We start from the raw sequence: 14,138 nt of genomic DNA, 5'->3' as shown, positions 1-14,138 counted from the left end.
TGTGAAAACATGAAGTTAATAAGTTCTGTGAAAATGAGAAGTTAACGAGTTGTGTGAAAACATGAAGTTAACAAGTTCTGTGAAAATATGAAGTTAACGAGTTCTGTGAAAACATGAAGTTAACGCGCTTAATGTATTTAGCTTTATATGTGTTATTTTAGGCATTATGTATGAATAGTATTTAGTTTTCATATTAACGATCCCAACATGATAATATTACGTTATTTTAGGCGTTATGTTTGTATAATTTAACGATCCCAGCATAATAATATTACGTTATTTTATGCGTTATGTTTGGATAATATTTAGTTTTCATGTTTGGATAATATGTAGTTTTCATGTTTGGATAATATGTAGTTTTCATGTTATTGATCCTAACATGTTAATATTACGTTCTTTTATACGTTATCTTTGGGTAGTATTTAGTTTTCATGTTAACATTCCTAGCATGTCAATATTACGCTATTTTATGAGTGGTCTAGTAGTAGTAGTTAGCGTGTTTGACTGTGAAACCGAATGTCCATGGTTCGTGTCTCGCGGCTGCAAAATCGCTATCCGCATATTAGGGCCACGTCTCATTATTCGATTAGAATAGCCCATATATTGGTGGTGGGTGGTGTTGGAGGATTAAACTGCCTTTCCTCTATTTTATCAATTCAAAACTAGGAACGAGTAAAGCACAATTAGTCCCTTACAGGCCATGTCTCATTATTCGATTAGAATAGCCCATATATTGGTGGTGGGTGGTGTTGGAGGATTAAACTGCCTTTCCTCTATTTTATCAATTCAAAACTAGGAACGAGTAAAGCACAATTAGTCCTTTTGTAAGGTTGTGCGAATATCCGAAAAAAAAACATACAATAAACCTACAATTTTAATTCTATGCTATCAGGAGGCACGTGAGTTCGAATCCCACTCGTGTTAATAAGCTTATATTTCGGAAAATCAAATATAATTTATATATTTGTGTAGACCTTTATTGTATATTCCTCATATATTATCATAATAGTTTATTTTCAACAATTTGTTTTACGTTATACGATAAATTCGAAATGTTATTATTTCCCAAGTTTTAAGACACCATTTTCCGTTTTCTTTTTCTGTTAATAAATGTGTTCCAAAAAAATAAGTACAGACGTAATTGATAAGTTTTATAGGAACATAATGTTGTTGTTGTTGATTTCTTAATGCAAAACTACACAATGGGCTATCTGCATTCTGTCCACAGCGGAGAATCGAGCCCCGGATTTTGATTAGGACTAAGATCATAGTAGTATATTGGAAAAATAACGTACACGCATAGGGGATTTATAATATCCAAGTTTGTTTGTTTGCTTGTTTGTAATTAAGCACAAAGCTACACAATGGGCTCTCTGTGCTCTGCCCACCACGGGTATTGAAACCCGGATTCTAGCGTTGTAATTCCGCAGACATACCGCTGTGCCACTGGGAGCATATTATCCAAGATGGGGATATCTCTCGAATATAATATCATTGAAAAGCAAAGAAATATGGATCATCTTGGGACGACAGGATCCTCCAGAAAAAGACCTGCAAGACCGTGGTAGGTAAACTGCGGTGTTATGTAATTGGTCATAATCCACAAACACAGAAAACGGGTTCTGGTACACAATATAATCAAGAAGGGTTTCCGTCTGGAAAAATGATACAAGTCATGTGTACACAAATTGCTTCTGGACTTGTGTACGGTGGAATGGAATACCAACTTTAGAAAACTGTATATATGAACGATATTCAGCTGGGAGAAAATGGCAGTACGTACCTTGATAACTATAATGATTCTCCTGCCAAATTTTACCAATCAGTTGGTGATTTGTTTCTCCAAAAGTGATACAAGAGTGGATTCATGATCATCGCTAGATACTGTGCCAAGGGTCAAGTTAGGGATCAGGTGTGCCGATACAGAGGTCAAGGTGAATTCTGCCTACTATCAGACCGAAGTTTCGGATCCTTTATACAACACAAAAATATAGGCTTTGTGCGGAATAGAGGCTAACAGTGTATGGGTAACTAAGATTTCTGAGTTATATCTCCCCTTTAAACCGTCACATACCTTAAACAACTAGAAACGGAAACGACATACGGCGCTGGGAAACCGTCGTCCTGGTAAACTAGATGGAGTATAGAAAGCAAACAGTGAAGAGTGATGTGCTTTGAACAAGGCAGCTTTACGACCGAACCATATGCAATGAAAACCACGCTGCAGGGCTATTTTAAAATACTTGGTCATCAGATAGGGAATTATTGGACGTGGTGAGACTCCAAGATTGTTTTAATATAGCGTACTCATCATCTATCTGTATTTGATAGTTATAATTAAATGAATAGTTTGTTATTTCAGTTATTTAAAAATAGGAAGACTACACAATCTACTGCGTAATAACTCCGTTTATGGTAATTATTTGGTTGATTATTTCTGCGGTCCCTATTGGTGATTGAGAAAAGTGACAAATTCTAACTGTCAATATTTTAACTGTTTACTAATCGAACTTCAATTTATAAGTAAGGACTTTTTCTCCTCATTTTCTTGGAAAATAAGCGAAATATCAGTAGAGTTAATCCAGCCAAGGTTTAAACTTTGTGCGCGTGCTATGCTGTGTATGTAAAAACTGAATCACTGTCAAAAGACGTTATATCCCTGTTCGGCTACAGCAGCTGCTGTCGAGTTGCGTATGCAACGGCGAAAGGAGGATACCGCTGACAAATTGTCGAGTTGTTGAGCGAGCCAACCGCTTCGTTTTCTTGCCAACTCCGCCAAACTGCCTCGTCTGTCACTTTTGCGAGGTTTTGTTCGAACGATAAGCTTTTGACGCCGAGCGGCACCGCTGGAGCCGAGGAGCCGCGACTATGTGCCTTTTCATTTTCTGATACTTTAAATCAGTTTATCGGTAACTCAACACTTCAGTATAATAAAAGTTAATGATTACCTATATACAGAGACGTGTGTATCTACACGTATATACAGAAACATGAGTATCTACAAATACACACACACACACACATATATATACAGAAACATGAGTATCTACAAATACACACACACACACATATATATACAGAAACATGTGTATATACAAAAAGATGTGTATCTATATACATATATACAAAAACGCGTATAATAAAAGTTAATGATTACATATATACAGAAACGTGTGTATCTACACGTATATACAGAAACATGTGTATCTGTAAGTATATACAGAAACATGTGTATTTATAAATATATGTATATAGAAATCTGTGTATCTGTACATACATATATACAGAAACGTGTGAACCTATAAATACATAAATACAGAAACATGTGTATCTATACCTACAGTTTGAACTGGGTCAAACCTTATCAATTATTAACTGAAGTTATGAATTTACTTTTGATACATTTTTAATTTGTGACACCTAACACTCTGTAAGATACGTGTAGGTAGGTACTGGGTTATGTCTTGACTCAGTTGTTGACAAACTCAGTTAGAGTTAACTCAAAAGTTAACATTTCAGTATCGATCCAATTATTAACACTGCCAACTCGTTGTTTATTCAAGTATTAGCTAAAGCTCTTACACAACTTTGGAGTCTAGTTGTTTACAATTTGACTTAATCTTTTCTTTTAAATCACAGATATATTTACATTCAGGGATATATGATTGCGAATAAAATATTTTGTACGATATTTATAATTTAGAAATTCGACATAATTATGGGAGAATTACACACCTTTTGTTTTTCGCGAAGTTCGTGAAGCTCAGGGAAACGGTGCATTATATGTGCCTTTTATTAGATCTTTTTTTTTTGCCCTTTAAAAAACCCCATACAGGTTTTTCAAAATGTCATCTCGCTGTAAAGATGATTCATTATGTGTTTGGCAGGCAGTGTGTGTGTATATTCACCACCTACAGTTGATCGGCTCGTTTACCATAATGTTCTGTATAATAACTGAAAACTGTCCAGTGGTGTGAAGGGGATATTTTGTTTTAGTATTTTTGCCCGAGAAAAGGGACATAAAAAGATCCGAAATATGACCCATTTCCACTTTTTACATAGACATTTGGCTTTGAATTTAAAGACACAAGTACTTAATTAATTAAATGAATCAATTATTATCTTTCTTACAGCAGAGAATGCAATTAGCCCCTAATGAGGTCATTTGGAATTTAATAACAAAAGAAAGGATGAAAGGGAACATTATTTAACATTTTTTTAATATAATGTTTGCTTCCTTAACGGGTACTACCGGCTGGTTTAACTAAAATAAATCTGATAGTCAAAAGTTCAGTTTTTAGGGAATCGTTTGTAAAGATGTTTTGTTTGTTTGTTATGGATTTCGAGAAGCTACACGAGGGCTATCTGCGCTAGCCGTCCCTAATTTAGCAGTGTAAGACTAGAGGGAATGCAGCTAGTCATCACTAACTCTTGGAGTACTTTTTTTACCAACGAATAGTGGGATTGACCGTCACATTATAACGCCCCCACGGCTGAAAAGGCGAGCATGTTTGGCGTGATGGGGATTCGAACCCGCGACCCTCAGATTAAGAGTCGAGTGCCCTAACCACCTGGCCATGCCGGGCCGAACGTTTGTAAAGATTCCGCGTTTGAAATAGAGCTTAAGACACAAAGTTACAGTTGGAAATGCTGGTCTGATATACTCGTTTTATTTATAAGTCGTTTTTTTTCGATTTAAATCACTATGACTCATCGAAAAGATAGTAGGTGTTTTTTTTTATTGTTTTTTCATGAAATCGAAGTTGGAAATGTCAGTCTGCGGTCACGTGTTAATTTACACTTGTTTATTTGACGCAGTAGGTGTCGCGTGCTTCATAGTTCTGAGATTGATTTCTAATTATAAAAAGATTTAATATTTTAAAGTAAGGGAAAGAACAACTTCCACGCACGTGACGATGAAGCACGTGATTAATATTACGACAAGAATAGTTAACTTTAAGAAAAGTCACCGAGGCCAAGGCAGATGCGCAGAAATAAGGATTAAACAAATATTTACTGAGACTTACAGGTTTGTCCACTTGATGACGATAACCCTAGTGAGTTTTCCTTGTAGTTGTTTTTGTTATTCTTGTTCTTATTAATCAGTAGCTCCTCAAAGCAGCTTAGGGAATATTTCACATTTACTACGCTAGTTCAGGAACTTGGTATCTATATAAGCCTTTAGATACATTCCAAAATGGAGCACACAAAACCGTGACCATACGACCAGCATTAGCATCAGCATTAAAGATAGAATTAACAATCAAAAATAACTAAATTAGTGTACAAATGTTTCCTATGAACAAAAACAGCACAAACAGCGCGCTTAAATAAACCACCAACATCATTGTTATTAAGTCAGCAAAGAACCAAGAAATTCATTATCTTTTGTATTAAGCTACATCTTTTATTTTTTGGTTCTGCTTCAAAAACACGAAAATGTGTAGCACCAGTCGTATTTTCAATGCTTTTTTGTAACACATCTATGGATAAACATTGTAATAATTTTCAGCCAAGGGCGACTTTAAAACATTTACATATATATAGGCTCTCGTTAACCACAGTTGTTGGTTTTTACTATAAACCAACAACTGTGGTTAACGAGAGCCTATATATAGTAGAAACCAACAACTGTGGTTAACGAGAGCCTATATATCTACTATATATAGGCTCTCGTTATGAAACTGTTCGATTAATGGTCAATCCTGTTTAGTTTAACAGTAAATTCTGCATAAAAACTGGATTACTATGTTACAGCACTGTCTTATATATATCACACACACACATATTTTCAACTCATAGACTAGTGGGAAGGCAACTAGTCAACATCACCTCTTGGGATATTGTGATAGAATGATGGGATTTGACTGACAGTTCTATAAGGCACCCATGACCCCAAAGTGAAACAACTGCACGTGAACAATGGAACCCCCGAGTCAAAGTCCGGCACGTTAATCACCAGGCCACCCCCGTCTCCATTAAGTCAGTGTCTAAATCTTATTATTTGCGGGCGTACTTTCTTGGTTTACGTGTAAATCCTTTTTAAGTTTTTTACACCAAAAATTATCTCATAGCAAAAGACAATAACTTCCAAGAAAAATATTTGTTGCTTATAAGCACTGAAAAGTGTTATTAGTATTAGAATGTAAGAGTTTGGAGTAAATATTGTTAATGTTAAATGCTGCTTTAATGTTAAAACCCTTTGAATTATTAACATCATTAACCATGTGAATACTAATATGGGTACATTACACATCCATAGGTTTTGCATCATGTCACATATTTTACTAGCATGTGTATACACTCTGGTCCAGCACCTGATTATAATTAATGAAATTTAGTCAACAGGCTATATTCCCCTAACATCACAGATTAGAAAGCTTTACGAGATACTTACATGAATGAGGGTGTGGGTAAATGGCCCCACGGTATAGAGCTCTGGATTTCAAAGAATTGCCAAAAGGTTCTAATGAGAACATTACCTAAAATTACGCGCTAACCACATTTCTAACGTGGTTTCAAAGATGACTATCACTTCTCTTGTTGTGTAGTAAAAGTCTCTATAGACTAAGAAACTGTTAATGATAGAAACAGATTCGTTTTTTATAAAAGATTGAACAATAACATGGCAAATATTTCAAATAGTCTTAGAAGTTCTGTGAAAACATGACGTTAACGAGTTTTGTGAAAACATGAAGTTAGCGAGTTCTGGGAAAACATGAAGTTAACATACAACCAACGACTATTCACTGTCAAAATATTGTTAGAATTAAACATTCTCTCCAAGTATGTATGTCATATGTTACAAGTTAGGTTATGAAAATAGAAATGTACAATTACTAACTTTAACTGGTTGAGTCACTGTGTACCCTGTTTCATTAGGTCATTGGTCACTTAATGGATGAACATTAAAAGGGAAACTAAAATGCTACACACACACAAACATCGTCAAAGTTTCATGTTATGATTTTTTTTCCTCTCTTAGCTAAAAAGTGGAGAAAAATAAGAAAATAACAATAAATAAAAGAAGTCGTAAACTGCCACCTATGGTGTAGACTTGAACTTTACACTTTTATTTCTTATATGCTATGGTGAAAAGAGAAAGGCGTATGTATACATGTCACGACTGGAATTTTGCGCCCTATAGCGCCCTCTACTCATGCATGTAATCCCCAACAGCTCACTGAAAAATAACAAAAAGCCATATTGAGCGAGAAATAGCGGTTGTTAGCCTATGGGAAAGTTACAACATGATGTTATAAAATAGAGAGGACTTACTGAATACAAATCCGTTTTATTAAAACATGGAACGTATTGAACAGAAGATCTATGAAAACAAATCCATTTGATTAAAACATGGAACGTATTGAACAGAAGATCTATGAAAACAAATCCATTTGATTAAAACATGGAACGTATTGAACAGAAGATCTATGAAAACAAATCCATTTGATTAAAACATGAAACGTATTGAACAGAAGATCTATGAAAACAAATACATTTTATTAAAACATGGAACGTATTGAACAGAAGATCTATGAAAACAAATCCATTTGATTAAAACATGAAACGTATTGAACAGAAGATCTATGAAAACAAATCCGTTTTATTAAAACATGGAACGTATTGAACAGAAGATCTATGAAAACAAATCCATTTGATCAAAACATGAAACGTATTGAACAGAAGATCTATGAAAACAAATACATTTTATTAAAACATGGAACATATTGAACAGAAGATCTATGAAAACAAATCCATTTGATTAAAACATGAAACGTATTGAACAGAAGATCTAGGAAAACAAATCCATTTTATTAAAACATGGAACGTATTGAACAGAAGATCTATCACGCGTGCAGACTTCATGCCTTTCAGCATACCTAACATCATTACAACTGTGGGCTGTATTTTATATCCTCGGTCATTAACGTAACAAAGGAAGCGAAGAAAGTGCCAAGTGCAGAAGAAAGTAGACAATGTGAAACATGTTACAGTAAGTTTATTTGATGATTTTGAAAACAAAGTTTCGAACAACTGATTTACAAAGAGAACGAAACGGATTTTAAAAGATGTAAGATATCATATCTCTTATAAAAGCCGTTTTCTTCTCACTGAAAAACTAATTAAAGGCCTTTGCCCGAAACGTTGTTTTCCCATTCGTCAATAAACTTATTTTAAGTTGGCGAGTGTTTTCCCTTGTTTGTTTACTCGGTCGTTTTGAAAGTGACACCTGTCTGTATTTCTTAGTTTCAACTATAGAGATGAAAGTGACTCCTGTCTGTATTTCTTAGTTTCAACTATAGGGGATGAAAGTGACTCCTGTCTGTATTTCTTAGTTTCAACTATATGGGATGAAAGTGACACCTGTCTGTATTTCTTAGTTTCAACTATATGGGATGAAAGTGACACCTGTCTGTATTTCTTAGTTTCAACTATAGGGGATGAAAGTGACACCTGCCTGTATTTCTTAGTTTCAACTATAGGGGATGAAAATGACACCTGTCTGTATTTCTTAGTTCCAACTATATGGGATGAAAGTGACACCTGTCTGTATTTCTGAGTTTCAACTATCGGGGATGAAAGTAACATCTGTTTCTATTTCTTAGTTTCAACTATAGGGGATGAAAGTGACACCTGTCTGTATTTCTTAGTTTCAACTATAGGGGATGAAAGTGACATCTCTCTGTATTTCTTAGTTTCAACTATAGGGAATGAAACTTACACCTGTCTGTATTTTTTGTTAATGTATAACTGTTGAGTTTTTTAGTCATTTAACTGATGACACAGCTGTTGTGAACTTTTCAATAAAACTTTCTTATAAGATCTCGCTCAAGTTCTACACATTTATAGAAACGGATAACTTCAAAGAACATTTCCTAAGCATCAGTACACCTTGATTTTCTTACAATGTTTCCATCTATCTATGACAGTACAACTTGACTTTCTTACAATGTTTACATCTATTTATGACAGTACAACTTGACTTTCTTACAATGTTCACATCTATCTATGACAGTACAATTTGACTTTCTTACAATGTTTACATCTATCTATGACAGTACAACTTGACTTTCTTACAATGTTCACATCTATCTATGACAGTACAATTTGACTTTCTTACAATGTTTTTGTACTGTCATAGATAGATGTAAGGAACATTGTAAGAAAGTCTTGTACTGTCATAGATAGATGTTATGACTGTTGTTATGAAGCTATCGATTGTCACATATTGTAACGTTTTAAATCACATCACCATGAGATCCCTTATTCTTACTATAAAGGTACTGCTCGTGGTATATTTTAATACTGTGAAGATGTAAATTGTTTAACAATCTGTTATTGCTAGCTACTGTTCACCACATATTATAGCTTTGTAAGGATACAAACTGTTACCAAATGAATCGTTACTGTTTTTCACATGGTGTAACATTTTAAAGATACATATTGCAACACTATCTGAATTCTTATGATTGCTCTCGACCTATACTGTTTTTCATATACCGTAACGTTCTAACGATACATATTTTGTTACTATTTGAGCACTTATTGTTGCTACAAAGCTACAATATGCCACATTGTACTTTTGATACGATAAAAATGTTGTTGTTTTCTGGAAATGGTTATCGATATTCTATTGTCACTGCACATGCATTGACTGCAAAAAAAGAAAAAAAAAAGAAACGTGCCTTGTTAAATCCTGCTTGTTAAAGAACTTGAAGTCAGGCACGTGAAAACTTTTCGGCACGAGCAATTTTGTTATCTAACGCTCTGCCTATTTAAGTTTAATGAATTGCTTTAAAGCAAGATTTAAATGCAGCCGAACAGAATACAGCTGCACAGTGAGGACCCAAAATAGCGCTGTCTTCCGGAGTAAGAAGCGAATTCGTTATTTCTGTCCAGAATAGAGAAGTATGCATGCCGGCATACGTAGAGCATACAGAAGGGGGGGGGGGACATGATCTATGTATCCATCTTCCTGTCTGCCCCGTGTGTTTGGCTGTCTCTGTCTGCATCTATCTATCTATCTAGCTGTCTGTTTGTATCTATCTATCTAGTTGTCTGTCTGCCTGCCTGCATTCTACCTGTCTGTCTGTATGTTTGAATCTATCTATTTAACTAGGAGGCACATGATAATTAGATTCTAAACTCTTTCTCTGAGTAGAATACTACTTGATTAGCTGAAGTTGTAAAGTCCGCCACGCCAGACTCTCTGCCTTATCCTCACTGGTGCTTGAGATTGTTGTGAGCCAGAACCGAGGACACTCAACAGTAAAGGCGGCGTACATTCGTATACAGATTCCATGGGGTGCTTATTCATCAAATATCTTGTGTAGCTGGAGTGTCTAAAGACTGTAATAATTATAGAGAATGGAGCATAGTGGAAAGACGTATAAAACTAGTGAGATACATGAAACTCGAGAAAAAAGTCGCGATAGTGTTATTTAGAAAAGAGAGAGTGAGAAAATAAAAAGAATGTCTTGTCAGTTTCTGTTTATCAAAGCTTGAGCTGACTCGGCATATCTCAAGAATAAATAGATGAACAAATAAACAGATAGAAAAGTAGTTAGCTAGATAAATGTGAATTTGCTAACTCGTCAAGTAATTCCTGCACTCAAACTAAATCGCACTTGGTCGATTATGAAAAACACATTTGTAAAACTTATAATCTAATACTTTTCCTTATTTCGCCATAAAACAGGAAAGTTCTCACAAGGGATTAAAAAAAAACACAGGATTCAACCAACACTTTGGTTTGGAAGGAGAGGTACCTTGATCGATTTGATTGAAGAGATGCCTTAGTTCCTGATTGATTTGATTCAAGAGGTACCTTAGTTCCTGGTCGATTTGATTGAAGAAGTACCTTATTCCCTGATCGACTTGATTGAAGAAGTACCTTAGTTCTTGATCGATTTGATTGAAGAAGTACCTTAGTCCCTGATCGATTTGATTGAAGATGTACCTTAGTTCCTGATCGATTTGATTGAAGAAGTACCTTAGTTCCTGATTGATTTGATTGAAGATGTTCCTTATTTCCTGGTTGAAGAAGTACCTTAGTTCCTGATCGATTTGATTGAAGAAGTTCCTTGGTTCTTGATTGATTTGGTTTAAGAGGTACCTGATTCCCTGATCGATTTGATTAAAGAAGTACCTTAGTTTCTGATTGAAGAAGTTCCTTATTCCCTGGTTGATTTGATTTAAGAAGTACCTTAATTCCTGATTGAAGAAGTTCCTTATTCCCTGGTTGATTTGATTGAAGAAGTACCTTAGTTCCTGATTGAAGAAGTTCCTTATTCCCTGGTTGATTTGGTTGAAGAAGTTCCTTATTCCCTGGTTGATTTGGTTGAAGTGGTACCTTATTCCCTGGTTGATTTGGTTGAAGAAGTTCCTTTTTCCCTGGTTGATTTGGTTGAAGTGGCAAGCTATTTCTTTATTAGTTTTGCAGGAAGAGTACTCTATTAACTTACTGGTTTTCTATAAAAGATTCTAGAAACATTATATTTAAACTTATATTTAAAGAATACTAACATGATAAATATATAATGAAACTAACGTTGGGTTCGTTACCTGGTCGCTGCTTCCTGGCTGTACACTAAATTGTACCAGAAACGTACACAGTCTGTGATCTCAGCCGACGGTTCAGGCTTTGTGAAAGATGTAAACCATGATCACATGGAGAAAGGCTTGCGAACGTCTTATGTTTAAAAGTTGTCAAAAGATAAAACAGCCCATTACTTCAAGACGGTTTATTTACAAAGTAAACATAGCTATTTTGAGGTCTTTAAATCCATTCCTCTGTTTCTATGTAACTTAACAGTCAGTGACAGCTTGTTTCTCGAAGCTTGGTTTTTATCATGTACTTTCCTTATGTGTTTGGTAAATTATTTTCACTACTCGATTAATGCATTCTGTTAATAAGGAAACGTAAACACACATACACTTTTACGTGTGTACAAACGTATATGTGGGTTTGTCCGTATTTTCTGTCCAATATACAATTCACTTACTCTACTCCTCCTCCCCTCCCCAGTGGCACAGCGGTATGTCAGCGGACTTACAACGCTAGAAACCGGGTTTCAATACACGTGATGATCAGAGCACAGATAGCCCATTGTGTAGTTTTGTGCTTAAACCACAAACAAACAAATTAAATACCTGGCTCCACAGTGGCACAGCGGTATTCTGCGGACTTACAATACTAGAAACCGGGTTTCAATACACGTGATGATCAGAGCACAGCTAGCCCATTGTGTAGTTTTGTGCTTAAACCACAAACAAACAAATTAAATACCTGGCTCCACAGTGGCACAGCGGTATTCTGCGGACTTACAATACTAGAAACCGGGTTTCAATACACGTGATGGTCAGAACACTGATAGCCTATTGTGTAGTTTTGTACTTAAACCACAAACAAACAAATTAAATACCTGGCTCCACAGTGGCACAGCGGTATTCTGCGGACTTACAATACTAGAAACAGGCTTTCGATACCCGTGATGGGCAGAGCACAGATAATCTATTGTGTAGCTTTGTGCTTAGTTACAATAACACACTTAATTTGCAACATTGGAAGACAGTTATTTTTGCTTAATAAAACTAATAACATGTGAAATATTGTAAAATATTTTTAGAAGTTCTTAGACATGATTTTACAATCTATGTTTAGATGTTGCAACTAGTCTGTTCATTATTAGCAGGGTTTTGGCTTCGATCGTTTTTTTTACTGTTTGAATGATAACCACAGAAATAGATCAGTTCAGATTAATCAAAGTTATTCGCGTGAAATATTGAAAATTAGCTGGTTTAGAGTAACTTTATGTTCAAGCCAATACATAAGGCAAAATAACTTGTTTATCAAACCTCCTTATAACCTTTTTACAAAGGTCAGCAAAATAGTTGGGTTTGTTTGGAATTTCGCGCAAAACTACACGAGGGGTATCTGCGCTAGCCGTCCCTAATTTAACAGAGGGAACGCAGCTAGTCATCACCACCCGCCGCCAACTCTTGGGCTACCCTTTTACCAACGAATAGTGGGATTGATCGTCACATTATAACGTTCCCACGACTGAAAGGGGCGAGCATGTTTGGTGGGTCGGGAATTCGAACCTGCGACCCTCAGATTGCGAGTCAAGCGCCCCCTAAACACGTGGCCATTCCAGACCAGCAGCATAGTAGTTGTTTTATTTCACTTAATAAAATGAATACTTGCTCTTTAAAACATTTTTAATAGACAGTCGATGTTTTGCGAAATCTTATTCTATCCTAATCTCTCTGACCGTCATACGCATGCGTGTGGGGTAAACAAACTTAAATGTTCTGTGTTCTAAAATAATAAGATAAGCCTACCACAGTTCTAATGAACCATGTAATATCTTTAACAGGATTGTTTAGAAATTCTAATGGAACATCCTGTTTTGAAATTATCAAGGGCTGAGCTGGATCTAGTGTTAGCTTGACAGACCCTAAATCAGACGGTCTAAGTTTCGCGTCCCGTTGCTGCAAAATCACGTTTCACACCTTCGGGCCGTGGCTGCGATATAAAGGTGACGATCACATCCTTCTATTGGATTAGAGTAGCCCAAAATTTGTTGGTGTATGCCATTTGATTAGCTGCCTTCCCTCCAGGCCTATCAGCTCAAAATCAGAGACAGCTAGTGCAGACAGCGCTTGTGTGGTTTTGCGCGAATATCCGAAGCAAACCAGTCAAGGTTTGGAAATTATCAGATTATTTCTTGTTTGGAAATTATCAGATTACTTCTTGTTTGGAAAATATCAAATTATTTCTGGTTTGGAAATTATCATAATATTTCCGGTTTGGAAATTATCAGATTATTTCTGGTTTGGAAAATATCATATTATTTCTGGTTTGGAAATTATCAGATTATTTCTGGTTTGGAAATTATCATAATATTTCCGGTTTGGAAATTATCAGATTATTTCTGGTTTGGAAAATATCATATTATTTCTGGTTTGGAAATTATCAGATTACTTCTTGTTTGGAAAATATCAAATTATTTCTTTTTTGGAAATTATCAGATTACTTCTTATTTGGAAAATATCAGATTACTTCTTGTTTGGAAATTATCAGATTACTTTTTGTTTGGAAAATATCAAATTATTTCTTTTTTGGAAATTAT

This window comes from Limulus polyphemus, unplaced genomic scaffold, assembly GCF_000517525.1.
Source record: "Limulus polyphemus unplaced genomic scaffold, Limulus_polyphemus-2.1.2 Scaffold1840, whole genome shotgun sequence".
NCBI lineage: Eukaryota > Metazoa > Arthropoda > Merostomata > Xiphosura > Limulidae > Limulus > Limulus polyphemus.
This window is presented reverse-complemented; position numbering follows the sequence as displayed.